Genomic DNA, 15,412 nt, shown 5'->3' with positions numbered 1-15,412 from the left:
AAAACTCGCCATGCATGCAAAAAACTGGGACGTCGTTACTCAGGACAAATGGGTTTTGAACATAGTTTTCCAAGCATACAGATTCCACTTCCACATCCTGCCAACCCCAAATGATTGGCCAGACCTACCCCCAAATCAATGGGCGGAAGCCCAACAGCATGTTCTCTCTCTTCTCAATATCAGGGCTATTCAGCCTGTCCCAGCAGAACAAAGGAGACCAGGTTTTTATTCAAGAATTTTTCTGGTACCCAGAAAAGAGAACTCCTGGTGTCCTATCCTGGACCTCTCTATTCTCAACACCTTTCTGGTCGTTCCAAAATTCAAAATGCTAACTCTGTAACAGCTTCTTCCCATGCTAGCCAAGGATGCCTGGCTGGCAACCCTAGACTTAAAGGAAGCTTACTTGCACATCCCAATAAGAGAATCTTGCAGGAAATACTTGCGCTTTAGGGCAGGCTCCATGCACTATCAGTTCTCTGCATTTCCCTTTGGCTTATCTACTGCACCCAGGGTATTCACAAAGTGTCTAGCTCCAGCCATTGCATTTGCAGGCAGAGAAATATTCAGATTTACCCATACTAGGACGATTGTCTGATTCAGGCAGAAAGCCAGGACTTGCTATTACAGCACCTGGCATTCGTAAAGAAACTTCTAACCTTACTGGGGTACACCATCAACGAAAAGAAATCTCACCTAGTACCCTGCCAACAGATTGTATTCCTGGGAGCAAGCTTGACCACAACTTCCCAGATGGCATTCCTCACTCCGGAGGAAAAAAGTTTATCTGACAACCTACTTCAAACTGTTGGCCACAAAACCCCAGCTATCACTTCTGTGTCACTACTAGACAGAGGCACAGTAAACACAACCTTAAAAAGGGCACAGTAAACTCATTCCAAGGGGTGGCGAAAGCCAAACACACTCCGTCTAGGCTTGTAAATGCCCTAGAGCAGATAGCCTAGTATGAACCTATGAACTTAATCTGCAAGGAAAATACTGCAAGCCTTGGGGTTCATGGCCTCTTGCATTTTACTAATTCCATATGCGAGACTGCATATGAGAAAACTCCAATGGTATTTAAAAGCCTATGGTGTCAACATTCTCCGGACCTGGAAACAATGATGTCTATCGTTCCTTGCACCAAGACGGAGTTCCTTTGGTGGGCAGAGGCTTTATACCACAACAAGGGACTCCCTTTCACTCTGCCCCCTGCCGCCCAAAACCTAACAGACGCATCAGATTATGCATGGGGGCTCACATGGCCAGGCAGTGCATTCAAGCCAAATGGACCCCGAGACAGATGCACCTGCATATCAATCAAAAAGAACTGTTAGCTGTACAGAATGCTCTGATAGCCTTCAAAGACCGTATTCTTCCAGGACAACTATTGGTAAAGACAGACAACACCACAGTTATGTGGTACATAAACAAGCAGGGGGGAACCCACTCATACTCCCTCTGCAGACTAGCCATGGCTCTGTGGAATACAGCCTTGAGCTACCAAGTACACCTGCAAGCTCAATTCCTGCTAGGCAAACTAAATTCACTGGCAGATGACTTGAGCAGAAATCTCATGGACCCACACAAATGGAAACTAGAACCCAAAATATTCGACCTCTTGAGGAAAAAATGGTGGACGCTAGAGGTAGACCTGTTTGCCTCCCCTCAGAACTTCCAATTGCACAAATTCTGCACAAGAACTCCACACAGCCAAGCTTGGAAAGTGGATGCCCTATCCTTTACCTGGGAAAGCCTCTCAGTTTATACCTTTCCCCCTCTGCCTCTCCTCTCTAAGGTTCTACTAAAGATTAAATAGGACAAGCCAAGGACAATACTGATTGCACCAGACTGGCCATGCCAGCACTGGTACCCCCTCTTGCGCAGTATGACACTGCTACAACCATGACACCTGCCTCAGACCACTTCCCTGCTGTCCCAGCAGGCGGGCCAGATTCTGCACCCTCAACTTCAAACCCTGAACCTTGCAGCCTGGCTTATTCCTTGAGCTCTCCCTTAGTATCAGTCAGTAAACAGGTACTGGATGCCATTCTGGAGGCAAGGAGGCCTAGTACTAGAAAATCCTATGCTGAAAAGTGGAAAAGATACTGCTCCAGGAGCCTGGCTCAGGGAATGGGCACAATGATGCCCAGTTTACCTCATATTCTACAGTACTGAACAGAAATGCTCCACAGGGGCCTATCCTTCTCTTCAGTTAAAATTCATGTCTCTGCCATTTCAGCACATTATAATACTAAGCCACCCCTCTTCTTTCACCCCTGGCTAATGCAGTTCCTTAGAGGGGCCAAAAATTTAAGACCCCCCAGGAGAGCTCCCACTCCAGCCTGGGACCTTAACTTTGTATTGGAAAAGCTCACCCCCCCTTTGAACCAGCTGCTACAGCAGAGTTGAAATTCTTTTCTTGGAAAACAGCCTTCCTGCTAGACATCACTTCAGCAAGAAGAGTGTCCGAATTACAGGCCCTCATGGCAGTGGAACCATTCATTATCTTCCATGCGGACATGGTTTTCTTCAGGACTAATCCTTCTTTTATGCCCATGGTGGTGTCTTCTGTGGCCCTAAATCAGTCTCATTTGCCTACTTTTTTTTCCCTAATCCGCAAAACAAAGGGAAACCAATACTGCACTCTTTGGATGTGCACAGACAACTTAGATTCTTTTTGGACAGGATTAAGCCTATCAGAAAATCTGAGCAGCTGCTAGTTAGCTTTGCTGCAGGGGCAGAGGGGAAGGCCATTTCAAAGCAAACCATTTCAGAACGGATAGCCCATTGCATTCATTTCTGCTACAAGCACCATGGCAAACCTACCCCACAGGGGTTAAGATCACATTCCACCAGGGCTGCATCTACCTCTGTGGCATTTCTCAGAGGGGTCCCTACCAGGGACATCCTAGAAGCTGCCATCTGGAGCTCCATACATACCTTTACCAAGCATTACCAGTTGCCTGTCTTTTCTAAATCCAGAGCTGATTTTGCCAGTGCAGTCTTGCAGGGATTAATAGCTGGCCCTAATGTTCTTTAACTTCCTCCTCCCTTCCTTAGCTTTGGGAATCAACCCAAATGTGATGACTGCAACAGTGAAACACGAAGAACATAGTACAGCTGTGTACACTTACCATAAGTGTAGATGATCGAGTGTACTCACTGTTGCAGTCCTAGATGTTCTTCTTGTTTCACTGTTGCAGACATTACATTTGGGTAATCTGCTGGCAGGTTGCCCTCAGTCGGCCTGATTAACAAAGCCTTAGGTCCTGCGTCGGTTGCTGTCACTTCTTCCATGACATCAGGTTGTCAGGGGTGTGAAACATGCAGCCAACGCCATTTTCATCAGTCTATGTTGCCGTGTGGTGCCCGAAGCAGAAGCAGTTTGCAAGTGCCGGTCGGCCGACTCCTGAAATTTTCGTTTTCGAGTTTCAGAACCAAAGTCTTCAACGTAAAGCTAAGTACCGCATTGGGGAAACTTTTCTTGCTCCTTACCATTGTCAGTAAAAGTTAATAATTGTATTACTTGTGGGAAGCAAATACCTCATAAGGATTCTCATTTGTACTGTATTCCTTGCCTAGGCCCTGACCACAACGTGCCTTGCTGTCGGTTTTGTGCTAAATTTAATCAACGCACTATTAAGCGTCGGTATATTTTTGCATCAGAATATTTTGGCTCAAGATTTAATTATCCAGAAATGTCGTCAGTTAGCAATCCGACTACCGGAATACCTAAAAAACGCAAAGAAAAAGACAGAGACAGACCGTCGAGGTCCAAAACCAACAACGAAGCTTCTCTTAAGCCAGTCGCTGGTACTCAGTGAGGTGCTTTCGCAGCCCCTGATGCACGCTACTTTTGATTTGCAGGCCTCTACTGAGACCCATTCGGAGTTCAGTATGCAGCGAGGCACTTAAGTATTGAACCCGCGGATGTCTCTACCTTGGATGGGTCTGGAGCCGCTGAGCAGACACCGGCTTCTGAGGGTGTTTTCAGGCCTAAAGATTTGTGTATTAAACTGGCGCCATCTTCAAAACTAAGGCCAAAATCAACTTCTATGTCTAAAAAAATGATGCTTGGGCCACGTGCACAGGCCCCTATGCCTAAAAAAACAAATTATTAAAATGGCTGAGGATTTAACTACCTTGATCAGGGGTACCCATCCCCCTCCTGCTAAGAGGCCTAGGCAAGGCACTGCCTATGAATCTTCAGATCAGGTGTCTATTTCTTCTGATCAGGAATTATCTATTCCACCTCATGAGGACTCTGATGCAGAAGATTCCATTCGTTCTGCTTCTCCTCCTGAGGATTTTTCTTTTGAAGAAACTTTGCATATCTTTAGGGAACACTTTCACTGGGAGAGTCAGGAATTCTCAGAATCCAAAAAGAGGCTTAGGGATTTCCTCCTTCTTCTTCAGCATAGGCCTTTGGCTATACCTCCTGTTCTAGACATTGTTGATGATGTTTTCTCAGAATTCAGCATGGCTCCTGTTTACAGGGTTCCTGACTCCCACAAATTCCTTTTTAAGAACCCTACTGCTGACCCTAAAACCATTTCTCAGGGTCCCAGGGGCGTTAAGGCGTCTACTGCTAAAAATCCTACCCCTTCTGATAGAGACTCCAGGGGGCTGGATAGATGGGGTAAGAAGGTTTACACGTCTGCAACCTTGGCAATCAGGGCTTTAAATTGTCAAATGTTCTTCATCTCACATTGCTGCAGTCCTTACTTATGGGTAGTCCGCTGTCCTCGGTCGGCCCGAATACCAAAGTATTAGGCTGACGTCGGTCATGGGCGCACAGCCCTGACATCAGAGCATCAGGGTATAAAAGCGCATGACCGACGTCATATCCTCAGTCTTTTTTGCCGCATGGTCCGATGCAGAAGCAGCGTTGCAAGTGCCGTTCGGCTTTCTGAAATTTTTCGCTGGAGTTTCAGACATACCAAGTTGGGCTAAGTACCCGTTGGGGAGCATTTTTGTTTTTTCTTGCCTCAGTTATTTACCGATGTCAGAAAAAGTGAATAATTGTATTTCTTGTGGGAAGCAGATACCGCATAGGGATTACCACTCGCTTTGTATCCCTTGCTTGGGACCGGAGCACGACGTAGTTGGGTGTCGGTTTTGTGCTAGGTTTAATAAGCGCACTATTAAGAGAAGGCTAGATTGCGCTAGATTAGTCTTTGGCAAGCGGTGTAATTATAATATGCCGTCGGATCCTCCGACGCCCGCTTCCACGAAGAAGCGTAAAGACAAATCTGTAAAGCCTAGGCAGGATGATTCGTCCATTTCGGACGCCGGTCCTTTAGAGACTGCAGTGGAACAGGTGGAGCCGGCTGAAGTCTCTGTTGAGTCTCAGGGGGAAACCTTGATTTTACAGGATGTGGCCTCACAGGAGTCAGGTCAGGCTGAAGGGGCCTCTCAGGTTACTATTCTCCCTTCTTTGCCTAAGGGGGTTAGGCCTTCTGCTACTGTGTCTAGGGCTCCTTCTAAGGGCAGGTCTGTTTTGCCTTCTTCTGGAGTTAGTTCTGGTTCTTCAGGGTCTGTACCTAAGAAGCATATGCTTAAAATGGCAGAAGATTTGATTACTTTAATTAGAGGTTCCATGCCCCCTCCTGATAAGAGGCCCAGGGTAGAGCCAGAGTTGGAAAGTTTGGAGCAGGCCTCAGATGATTCTGAGTCTTCTGCTGAAGATATTCAAGATTTTCCTCCTTATTCGGATTCCGATGCAGAGGATTCTACTCCTTCTGCTTCCCTCCAGAGGATTTTTCATTTTCAGAAACCTTACACTCTGAGGGAACATTTTAAGTGGGAAGGACAGGATTACTCAGATTCCAGAAAGAGGCTTAGAGAGTTCTTGTTTTTACCACAGCATAGACCCTTGGCTATTCCTCCTGTTTTGGATGTTGTTCAGGATGTTTTTGGAGGCCTCATTTAATCCAGATTCTATGCCTCCTGCACCAGTTAAACCGGACAGGTATTATAGGGTACCTGAGGCTCATAAATATCTATATAAGAGTCCTAGGGCGGACCCAGAAACTATTAGTCAGGGGCCTAAGGGTGTTAGGGCTTCTGTTGTAAAGAATCCGGTTCGTCTAGATAAGGAAGCTAGAGGTTTGGACAGATGGGGTAAGAAGGTGTACACCTCTTCTACTTTAGCAATGAGGGCTTTAAATTGCCAGTTTCATATGTTGAAATATCAGAATTTCCTCCTTTCTCAGCTAAAATCTAAAGTGGATGCTTTGGCAGAGGGCATAGAGTGTAAAGAATTGCAAGATTTGGTGCATGTTTCTGAACAGGTGGGGAAACATTCTTTGCAGTGTGGCTTTGATGCTTTGCAGGCTTCTTCTAGAGTGGCTGCCACTGGTTCAGTTCTTCGTAGGCATGCCTGGCTTAAGGATCAGAATTTATCTGAGCATGTTAAGTCTAGAATTCTGGATGCCCCTTTACACTCCGAAGTTTTGTTTGGTCCTCCTGTGGAGTCTGTTTTGAAGAAACTGGAGGACAAGGCTAAGTCTATGCAGACTGTTAAAGATTTTTTGCAGGTTCAACCTCCTAAGTTTAGTAGAAATTGGCCTGCTAAGGGGTGGACGTACCCTTCTTCTGATTCCCATTCTAGGGGTAGATCTAGGCGTGGTAGGGGCAGAGCTCAGAGTACCTTTAGGCCTAGAACATGGAGTTCGCCTGCTCAATCTGCTGGTGAGGGTAGGGGCCAGTCCTTTCGTAAACAGGCCCAATGGCCTGCATTTTCAGCTGCCAGATTATTCTTGCCTGGCAGCTCCTTTGGGAGGAAAGCTAGCTCTCTTCAAGCAAAATTGGTTTTTAATCACCCAAGACAAATGGGTGTTGGACATTATAAACAAAGGTTACAAGTTTTATTTCCATACATTGCCTCCTTTCAAAGGTATGCCAGACATTCCTCCTCGGCAAAGGATGGAGGCTCACAAACAGATTTCATTACTTCTTCACATGGGAGCTATACAGCCAGTACCTCCTTCAGAAGTGGGTCTAGGGTTTTATTCCCGCCTGTTTCTAGTACCAAAGAAAGGGAACACGTGGAGACCGATTTTGGATTTATCTCTCCTCAACACTTATTTGGACATTCCAAAGTTCAAAATGTTGACATTACAACAGCTTTTGCCTCTGCTGGGAAACGATCACTGGATGGTAACTCTGGATCTAAAAGAGGCTTATCTTCATGTTCCTATCAGGCCCAGTTGCAGGAAGTACCTGCGTTCGAGCTGGAAATTTACATTATCAGTTCTCTGCATTGCCCTTTGGCTTATCTACTGCCCAGAGTGTTCACAAAGGTTCTGGCTCCAGTGATAGCCTTTTCAGGATGGAAGGAATACAAATTTATCCTTATTTGGACGATTGCCTGATTATTGCACAAGACAAGGACGAGCTTCTTCAGCATCTACAGTATGTGATGGTAGTGTTAAGATGCCTAGGGTATTCTGTGAACGAAACAAAGTCCAGTCTAGTACCCTCTCAGGACATGTGCTTTCTGGGTGTGAGACTGAATACAGCTTCCCAGATGGCCTTTTTGACCCTGGACAAACAGAAAAGTCTTTCACTTTATTTCCATCAAATGTCTCTACAGTCCAGGCTGACTGCAAGGACAGTCCTTCAAGCCTTGGGGTTCATGGCATCTTGTATTCTGGTGCTTCCCAATGCCAAATTGCATATGAGGAAGCTTCAATGGTATCTCAAAATCTATGGACACAACACTGCCAGGATCTAGACACTGTCATTCAGATAATACCTTGCATTCAGAAGGAATTTTTGTGGTGGGCTCAGGAATGTCACCTAAACAAGGGACTCTCTGTGACCCGACCAGAGGCGAGTCAGATTCTAACGACGGATGCCTCGGGAGCACACCTCAATGGAAAATGGGTGCAAGACACGTGGCCTGCCAGACTTCAACATTTGCATATCAACTTGAAGGAGATGTTAGCAGTACAATTTGCATTGATGGCTTTCAAGGATTTACTTCACCCAGGGCAGGTGTTGATTCTAACAGACAACACAACTGTCATGTGGTACATCAACAAGCAAGGGGGAACTCATTCGTACCCTCTTTGCAGACAGGCGATGATTTTGTGGGAGACAGCTCTCAGTTACAACCTCAATCTTCAGGCAAGATTTCTACCAGGAGCACAGAACTCCTTAGCAGATGTATTGAGCAGACAAATAGTGGATCCTCACGAGTGGAAATTGGATCCTCAGGTATTTCAAAAGTTGACAGTGTCATGGGGAACTCCAGACATAGATCTGTTCGCTTCTCCACTAAATTACCAGTTGCCAAAGTTTTGCACAAAAAGGTTTCATCCCACAGCTTGGAAGGTGGACGCTCTGTCATTCAGTTGGAACAATCTTCATGTATATGCCTTTCCACCTCTACCTCTTCTGCCCAAGGTTCTCTTGAAGGCCAGACAAGACAAGCCATCCATGATCCTGATAGCACCGGATTGGCCTCGACAACACTGGTACCCACTACTGAGGAGTTTGGTCCGAGAGCCTCCATGGCCTCTGCCTTTGATTCCACACCTTTTGTCTCAGGAGGGCAATCACTTTCTCAATGTCAGAATTCAGTCTCTGCATCTAACAGCCTGGCACATTCTGTTTTAGATTCTGGAGGTTCTCAGCTTCCACAACAAGTTTTGAATGTCATTTTGGAGGCCAGGAGGCCTAGTACAAGGAAAGTTTATGCTGATAAATGGAGGAGATTTTTTATTTAGAGCAAAGGGAAGGACTTTGATGTTTCCAAGCCTAATTTGAGTGCTTCCTTACAATATCTTACTGAGTTATTAGACAAAGGTTTGTCCTTCTCCTCCATAAAGGTTCATGCTGCAGCCATTTCGGCTAATTATGACTGTGACCCTCCTTTATTCTCTCATCCTTTGTTTAAGCAGTTTCTCAGAGGGGCAAAGAACATAAGACCCCCACGTAGAGCTCCTACTCCTGCTTGGGATCTCAATTTTGTGTTGGAAAAGCTTACTCTACAACCTTTTGAGCCTGCAGCTACTGCCGAGTTAAAGCATTTGTCATGGAAAACTGCTTTTTTGTTGGCCATTACTTCTGCAAGAAGGGTTTCTGAATTACAGGCCCTTATGGCAGTGGAGCCTTTCTTGATTTTTCATAAGGATAGGGTATCTTTGCGTACTAATCCTTCCTTTATGCCTAAAGTGGTTTCTAGTGTGGCCTTAAACCAAACTATTCATTTGCCTACTTTTTATGCAAATCCTCAAAATAAAGGGGAGAAGATTTTGCATACTTTGGATATTCACAGGCAGTTGCGTTATTATTTGAGCAGAACCAAGGAGTTCAGACACTCTCAGCAGTTGTTTGTTTCTTTTGCTTTGGGTTCACAGGGTAGACCTGTTTCAAAACAAACTATTTCTAAATGGATTGGCTTTTGTATTTCTTTTTGTTATTCCCATCATGGTAAGGAGATTCCGACTGGAATCATACCTCATTCTACTAGAGCTACTGCAACTTCTACTGCCTTTCTAAGGGGGGTAGCTACAAAGGATATTTTGGAAGCAGCCACTTGGAGTTCAGTACATACTTTTTCTAAACATTACCACCTTCCTCTTTATTCTAAGTCTAGGGCTGGATTTGCCACTGCAATATTACAGGGCATTTTAGCTGCCCCTAATGCTTTATAATTTTGCCAACCTCCCTTTCCCGTTGCTTTGGGATTCTACCCATAAGTAAGGACTGCAGCAATGTGAGATGAAGAACATAGTACAGTTTTGTACCTACCATAAATGTAGATGTTCGAAGATCCACATTGCTGCAGTCCAATTTTCCCTCCCTCCTTCCCCTCTGTAGCTTAGCATGGTTATATGGTTTGGGTGATGGCTGTAGTTGGGCATATCTTTTGGGAAGGTACTCTGTTTTTTGGCTGTGGCCTTTCTTTTAGGGCCTTCTGACATCTGGGGCAAGAAAAGACTGAGGATATGACGTCGGTCATGCGCTTTTATACCCTGACGCTCTGATGTCAGGGCTGTGCGCCCATGACCGACGTCAGCCTAATACTTTGGTATTCGGGCCGACCGAGGACAGCGGACTACCCATAAGTAAGGACTGCAGCAATGTGGATCTTCGAACATCTACATTTATGGTAGGTACAAAACTGTACTTTTCATATGCTTAAATAGCAGCATGTCATGGGCTTAAACAGAAAATTGTTTATTTCTGACTGTGTGGAAAATAGAGTTGCAGGATTTATTGCATTCAGCTGAACAGGTTGCTTATCTACTGCGCCCAAGGTCTTCACAAAGTGCCTGGCACCAGTAATTGCATTTTGCAGACAAAGAAACATTCAAATTTATCCTTACCTGGACGGTTGTCTAATTCAGGCAGAAAACAAGGACACTCTTCTAAAACATCTGGCGTTTGTAAAAAGACTTCTGACTTGTCTAGGGTACACCATAAACGAAAAGAAATCACAACTGGTACACTCTCAAATAATTACATTCCTGGGTGCAAGCATGAATACAACTGCCTAGATGACCTACCTTACGCCAGAAAAACAAATTCAATTGATGACTTACTTCAAACAGGTGGCCACAAAAACCCAGCTATCTGCAAGACAAATTCTGCAGGCCTTGGAGTTCATGGCCTCCTGCATTCTAATAATTCCATATGCAAGACTGCATATGAGGAAATTTCAGTGGTACCTAAAATGCTTATGGAGTCAACATTGTCACAGCCTGGAAACAATGATTCCGATCATTCCTTGCCTACAGCTAGAGTTTCTATGGTGGGCAGAGGCCTGCCACCAAAACAAGGGACGGTCATTCACTCCACCCCCTGCCGCCCAAACCCTGACTACAGACACATCATATTATGCTTGGGGGGGGGGGTGCGCGCATCTGGCAGGAAGATGCATTCAGGGCCAATGGAGTCCAAATCAAATGCACCTACATATCAACCAGAAAGAAATGCTAGTTGTACAGAATGCTCTGACAGCCTTCAAGGACTTTCTTCATCCAGGACAACTACTAATAAAGACAGACAACACCACAGTCATGTGGTACATAAACAAGCAGGGGGGTACCCACTCCCTACCCCCTTTGCAGACTAGCCATGGCATTGTGGAACACAGCCTTGACTTACCAAATACATCTGCAAGCTCAATTCCTGCCAGGAAAGCAAAATACTCTGGCAGACGCACTAAGCAGAAATCTTAGGGACCCACACGAATGGAAACTGGATCCACAAATCTTCCGCATGTTGACACACAAATGGGGGAGCCCAGACATAGATCTTTTTGCCTCACCCCAGCATTATCAGTTGGACAAAGTCTGCACAAGAATTCATCACAAAAAAGCTTGGAAAGTGGATGCTCTCTCCTTCAGCTGGAAAAACCTATCAGTCTATGCCTTTCCTCCTCTGCCTCTGCTCTCCAAGGTCTTACTAAAAGTCAGACCGGAAAAAACAAAAATGATACTGATTGCTCCAGACTGGCCTCGCCAACACTGGTACCTGCTGCTATGCAATATGTCGCACCTTCCTCCGTGGTACCTGCCTTTGACACCTTACCTACTGTCTCAGCAGAACTATCAAATTCTGCACACTCAGCTCCAAGCACTGAATCTTGCAGCATGGCTAATCAACTAATTTCACCAGTTACATCTCTCAGCAAACTTGTGATGGATGACATTCTGGTGGGCTAGAAGGCCTAGTACTAGAAAATCTTAATGCGGACAAATGAAAAGATTATGTGCCTGGAACCAAGCACAAGGAATAAGCACAGCAATGCCCAATATTCCTCAGATTCTGCAATATTTAACTGAGATGCTTCATAAGGGCCTATCTTTTTCTTCTATAAAAATCCATGACTCTGCCATTTCTACTCATTACAACACAGAGCCTCCCCTCTTTTCTCATCCTCTGCTAAAGCAGTACCTCAGAGGGGCCAAAAATTTAAGGCCTCCCAGGAGAGCTCCAACTCCTGCATTGGGACCTCAGTTTTGTTTTGGAAAAACTCACTCCACCTCCTTTTGAACCAGCTGCTACTGCATATTTAAAATATCTCTCCTGGAAAACAGCTTTTCTTTTAGCAGTTACTTCAGCTAGACGGATTTCAGAATTACAGTCTCTTATGGCAGTGGAGCCTTTCATTATTTTCCATCCCGACAGGGTGGCTCTCGGGACCAATCTATCTTTCAAGCATAAGGTAGTATCCAGTGTGGCTCTTAATCAGACCATTCATCTGCCAACTTTCTTTCCCAATCCACAGAACAAGGGTGAGCGGATTCTGCATTTATTGGATGTGCACAGACAACTTAGATTCTACTTAAACAGGACAAAACCTCTAAAAAAAAATCTGAGCAACTATTGGTGGCTTTTCCTACAGGTGCAGAGGGAAAACCTATTTCAAAGCAGACTATTTCTAAATGGTTATGCCATTGTATTCGTTTCTGCTATGTACACCATGATAAACCTATCCCCAAGGGGATCAGATCTCATTCCACCAGGGCTGCATCTACTTCTGCAGCCTTTCTCAGAGGGGTTCCTACCAGAGACATTCTAGAAGTTGCTACCTGGAGCTCAGATCATACTTTCACCAAACATTACCATTTACCTCTCTTCTCTAAATCCAGAGCTGGCTTTGCCACTGCTGTCCTGCAGGGCCTTATAGCTGCTCCTAATTCTGTACAAAACCATCCTCCCAACCATAGCTTTGGGAATCTACCCAAATGTATTGACTGCAACAGTGAAACACGAAGAACATAGTACAGTTGTGTACACTTACCATAAATGTAGATGTTCGATTGTATTCACTGTTGCAGTCCTGGTTACTCACCCTCCAGCCCCCTCTTTTTTCTCTTACTATACCTCTTTTTTCCCTTAATATGCTTAAAAGCCTTTTTGGTGTATTTGCTTTTGATTGGAGGTATATTGTTTGTGTTCTAAATTATACACACACACACACACACACACATATATATATATATATATATATATATATATATATATATATATATATATATATATATATATATATATAAAATATTTAAATATTTTGCTCCCCATTTGGGGGGCACCTGACATCTGGGACAGGATAAACTGATGAAAATGGCATTGGCTGCATGTTTTATACCCCTGACGACCTGACATCATGGAAGAAGGGACAGCAACCGACGCAGGACCCAAGACTTTGTTAATCAGGCCGACTGAGGGCAACCTGCCAGCAGATTACCCAAATGTAATGACTGCAACAGTGAATACACTCAAACATCCACATTTATGGTAAGTGTACACAACTGTACTTTACCCTCCCTCCAGCCCCCTGACTTCTCTGGGCTCTACCTCCCCTTGTAGTTGGTATATTTATTTTTTTCCTGTGTATTTGCTTTTTGCTGGGGGTTCACTGTACCATTTAATTGCTTCCCTTGGGGGAGCACCTGACATCTACAGCAAGAAAAACTGATGTAATGGTGTCGGCTGCATGTTTTATACCCCTGACGTAATGAAAGAGGAGACAGCATCTGACGCTGAAATCCGAAGACTCTTGTATTAAGGCCAGCTGAGGGCTACCTGCAGGCAGATAACCCAAATGTTAGGACTGCAACAGTGAATACACTTGACCATCTACATTTATGGTAAGTGTACACAACTGTACTTTTCAATGATTATTGTATGTGATAAAGATACTAATGTAAACAAGTACTTTTTTTCTTTTTAAGAAATGAAAGCATTACAGTGTAAAAAGAGAAGAAAGGTTGGTCAAAAGCATATTTAAGTTAAGATAGAAAAAAATTTTCCGGCACAATGAAGGGTATCCTTGTAGTGTAGAGACAGGCAGGCAACTCGGATGTTTCAAAGACTTTATTCCACCAACTCGACACATACGAAAAAGGCACAAACCAAAAAACCATACCATAGAACAATTCGATTAAGCGCTTTCGTCTCCTTACAACGGAGACTTCATCAGAATGCATCTTTTAATTCACAAAGGCTTTTTGTACTCTCATTAATCAACAATCACCCTATAAGCTTCTAGTAAGCCTTAAAGCTAAAGCGCTGCTAAACCTTGTGCATATATATACAATTGAATGTAATTTCATTACAAGGCACACATATTGCATATTATATATTATTCGTTCCAGGTATACACATATAGCCCCCCACCACCAAATACATCCAACAAAAAATCCAACAAAACTATGTATGAATAAAGCTAGGAACATTAAAACAGCAATAATTCAGATTAATCCTAGGCTGAATTTCAAAATGGTATATGTCATAAAGTGCAACTGCAATGACTCGGAAACCCATAACCTAAAAACTTGAATTCATGCAATTTCTATATACAGCTAATAGGAACCAGTAATTAAAAAAACATACTTAAAAACGTACTTAAAAACTGATAACATGAATACACCTAAAAACTAATAACATGAATACACCTAAAAACTTAATAACTTGAATAACTTAATGACTTGAATAACTTGAATAAGGGGCTCGCACTTGCGAGATGGGGAATAAAAACTAAACTGTTCCTATCTTGAAAAAACAGAATTTGAACAAGAATTCTAAAAGGCTAAAGGGCTCTTGAACATATAAAAGAACCTAACCAATGGGGTAGTCAACCGTAACCACAGTCAATGGGTATACCTTATATATCCCCTATACCTTATATAGCTTTAGTTTCACTATATACAACATAATGGATTCATAAGCAAGTTTAAATAAGTTTTAACTAAGTAAATAAATAGGTATTAACAAATGAATAAATAAGTGTATAACAAATATAAATATATAAAAAATATATATATAAATATATAAATATTTAAATAAATAAATATATACATATTACAATAAATACAATATTATAAATACATACATATATCTACACATCTTTGTCAATATTAAAATTGATATTGAAATATTAAATTACTAAATACCTATACAGTTAAAAATATGTATAATAACATGTATAAAATATGTATAAAAATAATATATAATAGTAATACCAATTTACTTATTGTAACAACTTATGTGTGTATACTGACTTGCTTATTACGTTGTGTAACTATACTTACTGCCCTATATTATCTTGTGATTTGGCATTCTCATGCGTTTTCGTCACATCATGTGTTTTTGTATCATGTGTTTTTATAATTTTAGGGTCCGCGGCTAATATTTTGAGTGCTGGAGTAATGGAAATGTGGTCATTTAAACCTTTTTCACAACATGCATTCAATTTTAGTTGCCAAATCATTTCTCTGTATTCCACCTTTGTTTCCCAGTCACCTCCTCTCTCCAGAGGTCCAACCACCTCAAGAACCCAAAATTTAAAATCAGCTTTAACACATTTCATCACATGCCTATATAAGGCATTATTCTCATTACGTCTGTTGATATCTCTAATGTGTTCATAAATTCTATTTTTTAATTT

At 43.1% G+C, this 15,412-nt stretch overlaps 1 protein-coding gene across 6 annotated transcripts in view; it reads left to right on the top strand.

Moving 5' to 3' along the window:
• The window catches only part of YIPF1 (Yip1 domain family member 1), a 293,231-nt gene that overhangs the window by 119,399 nt on the left and 158,420 nt on the right, over positions 1–15,412 (top strand). The window lies entirely within an intron of this gene.

The sequence above is a fragment of the Protopterus annectens genome, chromosome 10.part0 (assembly GCF_019279795.1).
Source record: "Protopterus annectens isolate FY-2018-M chromosome 10.part0, PAN1.0, whole genome shotgun sequence".
NCBI classification, from domain to species: domain Eukaryota; kingdom Metazoa; phylum Chordata; order Ceratodontiformes; family Protopteridae; genus Protopterus; species Protopterus annectens.
Note: the sequence above shows the minus strand (reverse complement) of the source record. Positions and strands in the feature narration are given on the sequence as shown.